Genomic DNA, 15,493 nt, shown 5'->3' on the forward strand with positions numbered 1-15,493 from the left:
AGCATTTCTGTCTGATTTCAAGGACCATAGTCTCTCAGGGAGTGCAGATAATAAAACATCCCAGTGCAAACAGGACCAGCGCCCTAGACCCTGTTTAAAGTGTTTTTCTCCCACTGATCTTTTCACCTGGAATGTAGCAGCAGTTGCTGAAACAGCTTTGGCATGCTTTGAATTTTATCAGTTTTGTACTGTATTGTTGAATAATCCTTTATGCCTTGGCATCTCTTTTATGAACTAAGTTTTTAAAAATAAATTTGATACATGTGTGATAACAAAAATGTTTCGTATTTTCTTAAATGAAAAGCTAAAAAGAAAAAAGCTTACTTTTGTCCTTTACCATGTCACTAAGCTAGAACAGCCAGACATTTGTGAGGTTGGTGCTGAGCATGTGGTGGGTTTCCATAATACCCCATATTTTGTACCAGACTGAATCTAAACTTTTCTTTAGACTGCTTATTTCAAGAACACTGTATTTTCTTTAAAATTATTTATTTATTTACTTTTATTTTATGTATATGAATGTTTTGCCTGCATATGTGCAAGTGCATCACACGTATGCAACGTCTACAGAGGCCAGAAAAGGATGTTGGAGCCCCAGGAACTGGAGTTATGGATGGCTGTGAGTCACCATGGGGGTGCTGTGAACAGAACTTAGGTCCTCTGGAAGAGCAGCCAATGCTCTTAACTACTAAGCCATCTCTCCAGCACAGAAGCCCCGTATTTTCAAATGAATACTTACTTATAGTCTTTATCAGGCAACTGTCAGTTGCTTAAAGGAGCATGATTTGCAGTCATAAAATATTTGCCTTAACCATTCTGAGCTGTTCTAGCAGATGTCATAATTTGGGCGGCTTATAAACAACTTATTTCACAGTATTGTAGAAGCTGCAAAGATCAAGAACAAGGCACTGGCAGCAGCATCACTTGTACGAATTAGAAATGAAAATTTGGCGGAGGTGAGATGGCTTAGTAGGTGAAGTCTGATGATCTGAGTTCAGTACTTTGGATCCACATGGTGGATATACTGGTAATGATAGTATAAATCTAGAAGTAATCCCAGAGTCATCTGATCCTGCACTCAAGGTTAGACAGGCTCAGCATTTGGCAGGAAGGCTGGAGAAGATCATCCTCACAAACCTGGCTAGTAGAGATGCCTAGGGGCAACTCAGCTCTTAGTCTGTATTTGGAAATCTAGAAATCAGATGCAGTCATTGGTGTTTAACCATCAAAATAGATCAGATTTCAGAATGCAAAACCCAGTTACTTACTCAAGCTCAAGAGCTTCTCAACAAAAGCAACCTAAGGAAAGAAGAGCTTATTTTTATCTCAGTTTGAGGATAAAGTCCATCATGGGGGAGGCACGGCAGCAGGAGCACGAGGCAGCTGCTCACATTGCATCCACAGTCAGGAAGCAGAGAGAGATGAAGGCTGGTGCTTTCTCCCTTTTATTCACTCCAAGATTTCAACCCATGGAATAATAATGTGGGGACTTGCCCACATTTAGGGCAAGCTTTCCTATCTCAATTAACTAGCTAGAAACTTCCTTACAGTCATGTTCAGAGGTTTGTTTCCATGGCGATTCTAAATCCTATCAGGTTGACAATCAGTATTAACCATTGCTCCACTCTTCTGGAAGCCTGGCAATTTTGATTTCCTAGCTGGCAGAAAGCACAGGCAGCAGGGGTGGGTGGCCAGAAAAGTGCCCAGGCTCAAAAAGAAAATTTACAAGTAGTGGTAGGAAGAAACTTCGGATGTTGAGGTTTCAACAAAACACATTTCAAAGACTAGGGTAGTCCCAGTTGGTAATGTAGTACCACTGAGTCCAACAACAGCTTTCTCTCTCCTGTCTCTGTACGCCAACTGTGGTGGTTTCCAACAATGCTTCCATAATGGAAAGGCTCTGTGGAGCAGGGAGATAAAATGTGTAGCACTGCTGTCCCCATCTCTTCAGATTCCTTGTGTTCATTCTATATGGTAGAATTCTTCTCAGCTAGAATGTGCATTTGAAAACCATTTTAGCTGATACTTTGTGCCACAATGAGACTAGGTGAGAAAGGAAAGCTTCTTTTCACTACTCTGTAAAAATCAGGGAAGTACAAAATATTGCAGAAGTATTTATTATACACTAAATGATGAAAAGAGAAGCTTAGGAATGGTAGATTCTAAGAAAATATTTGGAATTCTTAACTGGGTGAATTACTAAATGTAAAGAGAGAAACTCACACTGTCTGAGAAATTGCCTCCCCCACACCATTGAATAAACAAGGCAGGTGGAATATAGCTCTTCTATTGAGTTTTATTTTGTTTATAGTGCCTATTGCAGTCTTCTAAGAATGACTCAAATAGAGATGTGGCAACATTTGGCAAGGCACTTGTCATGAGTGCCTTCAAGTACCATTCAACCACCTTTAAAGCATTTTAAGAAACATATCAAAGTATCTGGAGAGAAAAGCTGATGATTTGTTCTCTTGCAGATGTGGATTTTGTGAGTAAAATCAGCTCTAGAGGCAAGTACAGTTTGTCTATGTAATCAATATATTTAATTAAGGAAAAGATTATTTGTTATCTTAAAGGTAATTGATTTAGCTTATGCATGATACATTTATTGCCAAACATGAGACAGAGCTAAACCTGGAATGTAGTTATTTATAGATGTGTTGCTTCTGAAATACAGCCTATATGCAAGAAAAGTATCTAAAACAGAAATGTACAGTCCAACTATCTATGTAGAAGACCAAGTGGAAAACATATATGCATAGTATGGTGTCTCACAGTTATCCAACTCTTCTGTGGTTTTTTGCTCCATTTTAAATGAGTATTTATTACTTGCACAAGGTAATGAATTTCATTGTGACTTTTTCATAGATACATAGATACTTCTTCCACAAGTTTCCCTTCTACTTGTCTGCCTGTTGTTTTTAGATTCCACATATGCTAAAAGTATGCTTGTCTTCTTTCTTTCCTTTCTTTTTCTTTTCTTTCTTTTCTTGGTATCATGTAGCCCAAGCTGTCCTCAAACTCAATATATAGCTAAGGATGGCCTAAAGCTCCTGATTTTCATGCCTTTACTTCCCTACTGCTTGGATTACAGGTATGCATCACGACACCCATCTTTCTGAGTCAGGCTTATTTCAGTTAGCATGATGATTTCCAGTACATCCATTTTCCTGCAAACTACATGATTTTTTAATGGCCGAACAAGCCTGTATTATGTATAAACACTCCGTTTTTTCTTTATACACTCATTCGTCATTGTGTACCTAGGCTGAACTCATGACTTGGTCATTGCCAACAATGCCAGGATAATCATGGGTATGCAGGGTATACAGAATGCTGCCTTGATTCCTTTGGGTATGTTCACAAGGAGTGTTATCACTGAATCCTATGTACTTTCATTTTTAGTTTTTAAAGTAGCTTCCATACTCATTTCCACAGTGGTTGGTCCAATTTACATTTCTACTAACAGAGCCAAAGGCTGTCCCCCATCCTTCCCTCTGCTATTGTTAATGTGTACATTGTAGACATAGACACTATGAAAGCAATATGGCTACATTTCAGTAGAAAATTATTTACAAAAAACAGGTGGTTCACCGAGTTTGTGCCTTGTATGTGGTTTACCAATGTGTTTTATTGCTATGTAAACCCTGGTGTTAGATCTATAAAGATGGCTCAGTGGTTAAGAGTACATACTGCTCTTGCAGAGAACTTGAGTTGGGTTCTTAAAACCCACATCAGTTGGCTCAGGACCACCTGTGACTCCAGCTCCAGGGCATCAAATGCCTTCTTTTGGCCTCAGTGGGCAACTGGACTCATGTGCACATTCCCCTACACAGACACAGACACAGACACACAGACACACAGACACCCACACATAATTAAACAAATCTTTAAACCCTGGTATTAACCACCCTGTGTCAGAAATATGAGTCCACCAACATTACGAAAGATTCTGGTCTCTTCAGTCACCATGGCTATTCTTTTACTCCAGTTTTGACTCATAATATATTCCTTGCTTTTCTTTATAGTTTAATTAGTCAAAAATGTATTCATTCATGTGTTCAGATAGTATGTTTTTATTTTGTTCAACAAAAAATTCAGCTCTGCTGTATGAAGTGGTAACCTGTCCGTTCTCATTGTTATGAAGAATTTCATTGTGTGAATACATTAATATTCATCTTTCTATCCTATCTTCAAAACTTTTTTTGTGCGTGTGTATGTGTGTGTGTGTATGTGTGTGTGTGTGTGTGTGTGTGTGTGTGTACATGAATGTATGTGAAAGCATGTGTGCCAGGATATGCATGTGGAGGTCAGAGGACAACTTGTGCAAGTGGGTTCTCTCCTCCCTCTATGTAGGTTCCAGAAATTGAGCTCAAATGAGGCTTGGAGTTGAGCACTTTTACCTGCTGAGCCATCTCACCAGCCCTCACTTTTCTATTCTATACTGTTGGACATTGGAAGATGGTTTTCATCATCTCTTGTGAGGATTTTTATACTTGTTTCTGCTGCATACATTTCTGTTGGGCATATATTTAGGAGCAGAATTGCTGAGCATATTTTGTATCTCATTTCAATAGATAATACCATCAGTTTGCTAAACCAGTATGTATCTTACACTCTTACCTGCAGTGTGTATGAGTTCCTTCTGTTTTATGTCAGGAGTCAGTAAGCTATGGCCTAGGCACAAATGGGGACATTAGCATTCTCTCTAGACTTGTGAGCTATGAGACCAAACCAGGTTATCTTCCTCTGCCATTGTGAAGGAAAGTTTGGGAATTTAGGCTTATTGGTAAGCTGGGCAGGCCTTTTAAGAGGTGTTGCTTCTTGCTCCCCAAGCACTTTGCAATTGTTGCAGCTGTGCAGGTAGGGGTCAGAAGAAAAGTGTGGTCAAGGGAAAAGAAGGGCCTGCCGAAGGGAGGATACCTCCCAAGGGATGGAGAAGGAAAAAGTCAGGAAAGGGGAGGGTCTGGGTTCCTATAAAAGGCACAGGCTTGACCCAGAGCTCTGGGTGGACTCCCCCCCCTAGGCCCCCTCCCATTCTGGTGGGAATACATTGTGTGCTCTAGTAAAGTTTGTAGCTCCTGCTCCTCCTGCCTATTACTTTCAAAGCTAGGCCTTTTGCCTTTCCCAGATACCCAATTCTTTTCCCCATGGAAGGAACTCAGCAGATCCCCTTGAGGACCATCCTTTCCCAAGGAAACTGGTAACAATAGTTCCTCCCCTGACAGCAACTACACCTCACTAGTACTCGGGATCCAGCTGATCACCACATTGGACACTGCACTGTTGAAAGCCAGTGGCTCACCAACATGTGTAATCTCATTCAGCCTCTTCTTTGCCCAGCTGCTCAGATTAAGACAGCTAGGCTCCCCAGTACAGAAGAACACATTGGGATTTCAGTGTCACTGGGGCAGAGAGGGAAGGGTTTTTTTGACTTATGGTTCGAGGGTACAGTCCATCATGATGGGAAAGTCATGGCAGCAGAAATGTGAGGCAGCTGGTCACATTGCATCCACAGTCAGGAAGCAGAGAGAGAGATGAAAGCTGGTGCTCAGCTTACTTTCTCTTTTTCATTCAATCCAGAGCCCCAGCCCAGAGAATGGTGCTGCACAGATTTAAGGTTGGACTTCTCCTTTCAAAATTAACCCCATCTAGAAAATCCCTTACAGACATGCCCAGGCTCATCTAGATGATTCAAGATCCTGTCACCAGGATTCAAGACTAACCAATGAGGCCTCTCTCCCCACTGACCTGGCTACTTTTCCTTCAGGCTGTTTCTAGCCAGCTGCAACAGTGGCAAAGCCCATTCACTGCCTCAGTCACATGTGTCAGGATTGGCAAGAGGTTTCTGTTATTCCACAAACACCTGCATTCCTAACACCCTTAACTATAGCACCTAAAACATGTGTCACCTGCTCTTTTTCCTTCTGTTCATTGTACCATTTGGAGAACCAAAGTTCTACATGCCTATTTACTCTTCTTTTTATGTGGGAGTTATAGTTTCTTTTAAGAAGACAGCTTGTGTGTGTGTGTGTGTGTGTGTGTGTGTGTGTGTGTGTGTACATGTGCACGGCCCAGATCTCTTGTCAAAACAGAGTTTATTGTCTCACTACCAAGACTTTCTGACTCCCCTGTCTGGGATTAGCAGAAGCCTATCTCCTGCCTTCCCAAACAATGCTGAGGTTGGTCTGGTGCTATACTTCAGGAACCACTGACCTGGAAGCCTTGGTGTTTTGCCTTTAATGTTCTATCATAAATTATGAAGGTCCAGTTATTATTTATTTCTTAGGAGAACCCAGTTTGTTGGAAGACTGATTCTGAATGAGAAGCATTATGGAAACCAGGCATATAAATGTGTGTGAATATGCTTCTGGGTACTCTATGGAAACCAGGCATATAAATGTGTGTGAATATGCTTCTGGGTACTCTAATTTATTCTATATGTCTTCTAATCTACTGTTGGGCCAGCGCAACACTGGATTAATTACTGTAGCATAATACTAAATCCTGATATATGGTTAGGAAACATTCTGGGCTGGGGATGTTGCTCAGTGGTAGAGCATTTGCCCAGCACATGCAAAGTCCTGGATCCAGTACCCCAACGCTGTAAACAAAACAAAATCAAACAAAACATTAAAAAGATTTTTTTCCACTTCTCCAATAATTCTCAATCTCACTCACTCACAGCATACATCACACACATCATACGATAAATCTATATGTACATGCACAGACATGTGCTCCAGTGGGGAGTTAATTAGAAGTGCATTTAATCTGTACTTTGGTTGAAGGATTAAGATTTGCAATGATGACTTTCCTAATCCTTTGTTTCTCAATCTTTCCTTTATGTTCCCCATAAGGAACTGTTTTTAGACATTTTACCCAATTTTTTCCCTCCTCTGGGAAAATTTAACAACATAGATAAATCTTATATCCATATATTTTGCCCCTCTTAGAGTGATCCTCCCCCAATAAGGTCATATGTTCCATTACCTGATATCATAGTTAGTCTTAGTTGTGAACTTGACAAGATATAGGATTACCTGTGAGGTGGGCCTCTGGGCATGCCTGTGGGGGTATATCTTGATTAGGTTAATTGAGATAGGAGGATCTTCCAATTGTGGATGGGAATCCTGGGCTAAATAAAAAGGAGAAAGAGAGCTGAGTACACACATCTGTTATTTAGAGGTTTGTATGAGAAATCTCCCCCACAGATTCCAAATACTTGGTCTCAGTATGTTGTGCTGTTTGCAGAGGATTAGGAGGTGTGGCTTAGCTGGCAGAAGCATGTCCCTGGGGGCAGGCTTTGCAAGTTCATAGCCTTGCTCCACTTCCAGTTTGCCTTCTCTGCTTCCTTCAAGTGACTGAAGGTGTGAGTGTTCAGCTCTCTGCTCCAGCTGCTGATTCCACCATGCTTCCCCACCATGATGGAGCTATATCTCTCTGGAACCATAAGTCAAATAAACTCTTCTTTCTATAAGTTGCCTTGGTCATGGTGTTTTACCATCACAACAGAAAGGCAACAGGCAACCAATACACTCACTTTCTGTTTCCTGACCATGGATGCAATGTGACTATCTGCTTCAAAATCCTGCCATGATGGGACTGTACCCTGAACTGTCAGTCAAAATAATCCCTTCCTCACTAAACTTATTTTGTCAGGTATTTTATCACAGCAACAGGAAAAGAAACCAAAACACCAGTATAGCCTGTCCATTTTATTTAGAGGTCTTCTTCTTCTTCTTCTTCCTCCTCCTCCTCCTCCTCTTCTTCCTCCTCCTCCTCTTTCTCTTCCTTCTCTTCCTCTTTTTCCTCCTCCTTCTCTTCCTCCTCCTCTTCCTCCTCCTCCCCCCCTCCTCCTCCTCTCCTGTCTTCTACCTTCCCTCTCCTCCTTTCTCATGTTTTTAAGTCTGGCCTTAAATTCACTGTAGAGGATGACTTTGAACTTCTGATCTTGTCTCTATCTCTTGAATACTGGGATTAAAACTACCTGTCATCATAGTCAGTGGTTCTGGGGGTGGAACCCTGGACTTTGTGCATGCCAGGCAAGCACTTTACCAACTGAGACACATCCTCAGTCCTTGGATGCTTATTCATAATAATGTTTTGTTAAATAATTTTCTGTATAGTCACCAAATACATCTATTTGTAGGTTGATTCTTAGGTACTTGATTTTGTAGGATGTGGAATTCACACTGGCCATTCAGCCCTCAGGATTTGAAGAGTGTTATGCTCATTGCTCTTGGCTCCTCACCCAAGTCCCTGCTACCTGATTGCCCTATCTCTTCAAGTCCTGATTTTAGGCTCCGTTTTTCAAGACAGATGCTTGAAAGCTTTAGTCTAATTCCAAACTCATTTGTCATTTGTGACTATAAAAGAAAATTATATATATATGTATACAGTTTATATATAACTATATATATATATATAGTTTTAAGTGCAGAACAGATATTTGGAAAGGAGGATTGTGTCTTGGAAGGCATTCATAATTAAGGTATAAACAACCATGTGCAATTGCTTTTCTCTTGGTTTACAAGAACCAGGGTGAACTTACGTCAGTAGATGGCACTGTTTCTTAATGGATAGAATAAACCTGATCCTGGTGAAACAGGTTGGAGGAAAACTTATACTGGAATTAAGACTGATATAAATACAGCTCAGAAAGTTCTGTGGAATCCCTGCGTCATGTTCTCCAGTGAGCTTAATTAAAGTCAATGAAGGGGCTTGCGCTCATTCTTGCTTCCTTTTGGTAGGCTTCTGCTTTGATGGTGTCTTTTCTCAGACCAGGCTAAGCTAAGTGACAACATGGATGTACAGTGGAGAGGGCAGAATAAAGCTTTTCTAGATGGGAATGGGGCTTGGTGATAGAGCATTTGTTTCCTGTGTTTGTGGTCCTGGGTTTGATTCTTAGAGTTAATAAACATTCTCCCTGCTGCTGTCTCACAAGCCCAGTGTGTCCTGGGTGTGTCCTGTGCTTTGCCAGAAGGCAATACAGGTTTTTGTCCTACCTCTGCTGTACCGTCCTCCTGGATATTTGATCTTGCTAAGCATTTCCTCTTTCTGATCTCCTCTTTAAAAATGTGCATATGGATGTTTTAATGTACATGTTAACTGTAGTCTCTTATTACTGTATCTTGATTATATATAATAATGGGTTTCATCGTGACATTTTCATGTATGTGTGTAATGGTCTTATTTCCCTTTCTTGTTCCCCTCTCACTCCTGCTGATCTTCTCAACCAGCCTCCAGTTTATTTCCATGTCTTTGTAGGTGTGCGAGTGTGTGTGTGTGTGTGTGTGTGTGTGTGTGTATGTGTGCGTGTGTGTAAAATTTTGGATTTTTTACTGGAGTGTGGGTAATGGATTATTTACAGGATTATGGGCACCTCACCAGTGTCTATACCACTGCAGAAATATGTCTCCCTCTCCTAGAAACTCTCTCCTCAGAGAGAGGTAGGGTCTCATAGCCCCTCCTCCTAGCAACAGCTAACTATCTTTAGGGACTCCCTCCATGAGGGAGTATTGATGGTTCAGGCTTATGCATGGGCTCTGTTTTGTTAGCTAAAAAAAAATGAAAGTCATTACTGGTGATGAAGGTCATGACTGGGTGCTGTAAGGATGAAGGCCATGACTGGGAGCTTCGACGATTAAAGGATGTAGCATAAATAGAGCATCCAGCCTGGTGACAATGGGTGGCAACAGGCCATGTGAGTTATTCTGTGCTCTTTGGTCTTTGAAAGTGGCCCATGAAGTAGAACTCCACCACAGGATGTTGTATACACATACCAAGAGTTCCAGCACTCAGTAGGATGAAGCAGGAGGATCAGAGGTCTGGTGTAGCTGGGGCTAAATCACAAGACTATCTCAAAAAAAAAAAAAAATAGAACTTGTGAATTTCGAGTGCTAACTCTCCGGAGCCCATCATGTTAAGCCTTGCCACTTGCATTTCTCTGGTGTTTGGAGCCATCAGAACAGACCAATGTATGGATGCCTGAGCCCTGGAGATTTGGGCGTAGCTGGTCTGGGATGCTTCAGGTCCCTCAGTGACTCTAGCTGGCAACTGTGTTGGGATGTCCATTCTGTGATTCTATGGTGTGCTGTCTTTACACATTGTCACTTGAAGAGGTGAAACCAGGTCTCAGCTGGTGGAGTGGCTGCAAGTTGCATCTGCTATTAGTGAGATGTCAGCCTGATGGCTTCCGCATGGGCACTGCACAGTCAGAGCAGGAGGGCTGCTGACGGGTCTCTTTGGCAGCAGGCTCTGACAGGGCAAAGAGGAGGTTGAAATGTGAGAGCCTGTCTACCCCTCAGTTGTGCTTCCTGAAACAGAAATAAAATCCCATGTGGAAATCACACAAGATAGACAGTCCCTAATACAGGAAATCACAGACAGCATCGTGGAATTTTGCGTTTTCTCATGTTTTCCCTGTGGTTGTGTTTCATTGTCTTTTGGAAGGATAACCATGTGTGCCTATCTGCTTTCTTTGTTGTAGTGGTTTCTGTTTCTGTTTCCCCAGGTCTACCTGCTCTGTACCTGTTGCCTGCTTGCTTCCTCTTCCTCCTCTTCCTCATCTTCCTCTCTCTCTCTCTCTTTCATTTTTGGTGGTGATAGGAATTGAACCTAGTGCTTCACACATGCTATATAAGCACTGAGTTGCTGAGGTATTTCCCTGCTAGGCAGGTACTCTACCATTAAGCTGTATTATCCCCGGTTCTTGTTGGCTGTTTCTGTATGTCTGTTTTATTTCTATCTGCCGATCTTTGTCTGTCTGTTAGTGGCTTGACTTCATTGTCCTGTACTGGTTGACCCCAATACTACATTAGGTAGAGAACAACCAATGTGTGTGTGTGTGTGTGTGTGTGTGTGTGTGTGTGTCCACACACGCATATGGACAGTCCCTGATATAGTGACTTAACTCACAATTTTCAACTACATGAGGTACAAAATCATACCCATCTTCTCTTTTTATTATCAGTACAGATTACATGAGCTAGTCAGCACTCTATTATAAAGTAGGGCTTGTGTTAGGTGATTTTCCCCTACTGTGTAAGTGTTCTGAGCATGGTCAGGACAGGCAAGACTAAGCCAGGGTGTTCCAGTGGTTAGCTGTGTTAAGTGCATTCTTTTTCAAAATTTCTTTTGATTTATTTTTATTTTATGTGTATGGGTGTTAGGCCTGCATGTATGTAAGTGCACCTTTGTAGTTCAGTACCTGAGGAGGACAGAAGAGGGCATTGGGTCCCCTGGAAGTAGAGTTACAGACGGTGGTTAGCTGCCATGTGAGTGCTGGAATTTGAACCTGGGTCTTCTGCAAGAGTAGCCTGTGCTCTTGACTGTTGAGCCGTTTCTCCAGCCCTGCATTCTTATGATATTTTCAATTTACAATGGCTTTATTAGGATTATGTGATGGTTTATATGCTTGCCAACCTGATAGGACCTAGAATCACTCAGGAAAGGAGCCTCTGGGCATACCTGTGGAGTATTCAGATTAGGTTAGCCTCTGGGCATGCCTGTCAAGGCTTTTCTTGATTAGGTTGAGGCAAGTAAACCCATCCTAAATATGGGAGGCAGTAATTCATGGGTCAGACTGACTAAAAAGGAGAAAACAAGCTGAGCACCAGCATTCATCTCTCTTTGCTCCCTGACTGTGGATCAGTGTGACCAGCTGCTTCACGCTCCTGCCACCAGGCCTTCTCACCACGATGGACTGCAGCCTCAGACTGTAAGTCAAAATAGAACCTTCTTTTCTGAAGTTGCTTTGGTCAGGTGTTTTGTCACAGCAATAGGAAAAATAGCCAACATAGGATGCAACCCCACCCTGTCTTCCCTCCCTCCCCCCCTCCCTCCCGCCCTCCCTCTGTGTGTGTGTGTGTGTGTGTGTGTAATAAGGAATTGGCTTATATGACTATGGGGAACTAAGAAGAAATATCAAGATCTGTAGTTGTCAGGCTAGTGACTTAGTTTGAGACAGAGTCTGAAGAGAAGACTGATCCTGGACTGAAGCTAGACAAAGCAATACAATTTTTTCTTACTCCTTTGTCCCATGCAAGCCTTTAATAGATTGGATGAGGGACACCCACATTTGGGAGGGATATTAATTTTACTCAACACATTGAGTATTGATTCCACTGTTAATTTCATTTGGACCTCCTCCCCTCTAATAATGTTTAACCAAATGTTTGGGTGCCCTGTGGTCTGTCAAGTTGATTCATAGGGCTGGGGAGATAGCTCAGTTGGCGAAGGCTTACAAGCATGAATGCCTGAGTTTGATTCCCAGAACCCATGTATAAAAAGCCCACTGTGGTAGAGTGTGTTTGTGAGGATGCAGAGGGGCAATCCCTGGGGCTCCCTGAACAGCCAACCTAGCCAAACTGGCTCCAGGCCAAGTAAGAGGCTTTGTTTCAAAAAAGAAGGTAGATGGCACCCACCTGAGGATGATACCTTAAGTTGACCTCTGACCTTCACATCTATATGCACCTGTGTGCACCTGTACATGGACACAGACACACACAGATACACACACACAGACACAGAGTTGTATCATAAAATTAACCACTGCATTACAGAATTTCCTATATCCACCGTCCTAGGACTTGTGGATGTCAGAGGTCTTACACTGGTTGGCTAAAGGTCAACTTTAGGTCCCAGGCACATGGTGTTGATGCCCTTTCCCCCCTCTTATCTCCATTACATCCAGTGAGCTTCCCTCTGCATTGGTCAAGGCTATTAAATTTGTGACCCCTTTTCTATCTCTTCTAAATTAGCAGAGCTAAACTGAATATAGTTTATTTCACTAGGAAAAAATAACTCCCTCTGGTAATATTACCCAGTGAAATGATTCAGAATTTGATTACATAACTCTTATTTCTTGTGAGTCCTCTCTTTGGGGAGGAAATCTCATTTCCTGATGGGTTTATCCACAGAAAGAAGAGAATTTCAGTCCTTTGTGCCCTGTTTATGAAGGTGAAACCGAGGGTATCTTGTTTATTAGGAAAGGGGCTCCCTCCAACTATCCCTGCATCCTGATTCTTCCTTTTCTAGGTCATTTCATGCTCCCTCTCTGCTGGAACTTTGTCTGACATTCCCACACTGCTAAATCCCCTGTCAACCAGGACAGACCCCATGGGGCTACTCTGGATACAAACTGTTTTCTGAAAATAACTTGGAGTTTGAAAAATACAAATTTGCCAGGCTACACAATTTATGATATTTAAATAGAACGTAAAGTGATCTTAAAAACAAATCGTTCTATCCAGTAGGAAGAAAAGAGAAAAAAGCAGGTCCATAAGTATGTAATAGAACTGTAACACCCTGGGCTAAATATTACGTTTCATATTCTTTTCTGAAAATCTTTATGATGAGTTATTATTATGATGAGTTGCTTTATATAGCACATTGAAATGTTTCCAACAGTGCTATGTTTTGGAAGGCATGGAGTAAAAAGCAGATCAAATATTAAAAATAGGGGCAGAGGAGAGATAATTCAGTTGGCAAAGTGCTTACAAGTATGAGGACCTGAGTTCCATCCTGGAACCCACTTAAAAAGCCAGGCATGGTGGCAAATGCTTGTCATTCTAGCACTGGGAGGTGGAGATAGGAGGATCCCTGGGGCTCTTAGAGGCCAGCCAGCCTAGCCAAATCTGTGAAACGCAGGCTAGTGAGAGACTCTGTCTCAAGAAACAAGGTAGATGGCCCCTGAGGAACAACAGCTAATGGTCTCGGCCTCCACACACTTATTCTCTCTCTCTCTGTCTCTCTGTCTCTGTCTGTCTGTCTGTCTCTCTCTCACACACACACACGTACACACATGTCTACATACATGCACACAGAATATTAAGAACAATTGAAAAGACGTTTTTTGTGCCCTTGCTGTCTGGTAGTAGAGGGAGGGAAGGAGGTGGGAGATGGTGGAGAAGGCTCTGGGATGGATGTCACTGGAGATCCGAGGACAGAATTGCTGGGGAGAAAGTAGAGAGGGCAAGGCAGGGCAAACAAAGACAACGCTAGCTCCCTCCAGCATTCATCTCTTGATAAGGACAGGGTTAGATTTCTATCACATAATTATGGACCTACTTTGCCTTTTATTCCTGTTAGGTAGAACAATGTGCTTTAAAATCGCATGTGTCACTGAGATTCTCTGTGAATTGCTCAAACCTAAGTGCACATTTAGGATGCAACCTCTACACCTAAGACTCATGGAACATAGAACAAGGAATAAAGAGAACACTAATGCATCTTTCAATTTTCATCAATGAAGCTCCCTCATGCAACAGAGAGCCAGGAACACAAAAGGTCACAAATGGCCAAAACACAGAGACTAAGAGCCAGCAGTGGGTGGGTCCTTGGACAGGTCTCCTGTATTGAGGTCCACCCACCCAGGGCTCAGGGATCATTGTGGAAGAGAGGGTAGAAAGATTGTAAGATCCAGAAAGGAGGTGCATGACCAAACAGAAATAGTCCTACAGGCTCCAGGGACCCTTCTCATACAAACGCATAGCAATGGTGTCAGCATGCACAAGACCCATGCAAACTTATGCAGACAAAACCCCAGCATAGAACTATGGAAATGAACAGCAAGCACCAATCTTAGTCAAATAATTATTGGCATCTGATTACTGCTGGGTGAGGAAGAACAGTTCTAAGCTAAACCCTGGTGGATGAACCTGCACTGAGGGACATCTTGGGGTACTAATTTTACATAATAGACCTTGACACAAATGACAGAATGTATGAATTCCAGTGGTGGGGGGCTATGGGAGGGTGGCCAAAGGGGAAGGGGTATAAAGATGATTTTATGTTTGAAATACACAAAAATTCAATAAAATTAAAAAAAAAATGTGTGTGTGTGTGTGTGTGTGTGTGTGTGTGTGTGTATACAGACCAGGAGTCAACCTCTGCTGTCCGCCTTGTTTTTTGAGAGGTCTTTCACTTGGACCTGCAGCTCACTGATTATGCTAGACTGGTTGGCTGATGAAGCCCAGAGATTCACTTGTCTCTAGCTCCCTAGCCTGGGGATTAAGAGCACACACTACCACACTCGGCTTTTTTTTTTTTTTTGGTCTTTTTGAGACAGGGTCTCCCTGTAGCCCCAGCTGTCCTGGAACTCACTATATAAACCAGACTGGCCTTGAACTCACAGAGATCCACCTGCCTCTGCCTCCCGAGTACTGGGATTAAAGGCGTGCGCCACCATGCCTGGCTACACTTGGCTTTTTATGTGGGGGTCTGGGGATCAATTCAGGCCCTCATGCTCATGTAACAAATACCTTTACTGACTGAGCCATCTTCTCATCCCTGCATTTAAAAATCTTTGAAGTTCTGTTTTCACACTGCAAGAGTGTGTCTGGGTTCTCAGGGAGCAATTTCAATAGCCACTGGGTCATTTATAATAACTCAGCAGAATTTCCAGGTCTGCTATGGGTAGGGGCAAAAGCCTGGCCATCAGTTCTCCTGGAATTTCCCAATCAATTTAGATGTAGATTGTTTTTTTGTACTT

The sequence above is a fragment of the Nannospalax galili genome, unplaced genomic scaffold (genome assembly GCF_000622305.1).
Source record: "Nannospalax galili isolate Female #2095 unplaced genomic scaffold, S.galili_v1.0 scaffold779, whole genome shotgun sequence".
Taxonomy (NCBI): Eukaryota; Metazoa; Chordata; class Mammalia; order Rodentia; family Spalacidae; genus Nannospalax; species Nannospalax galili.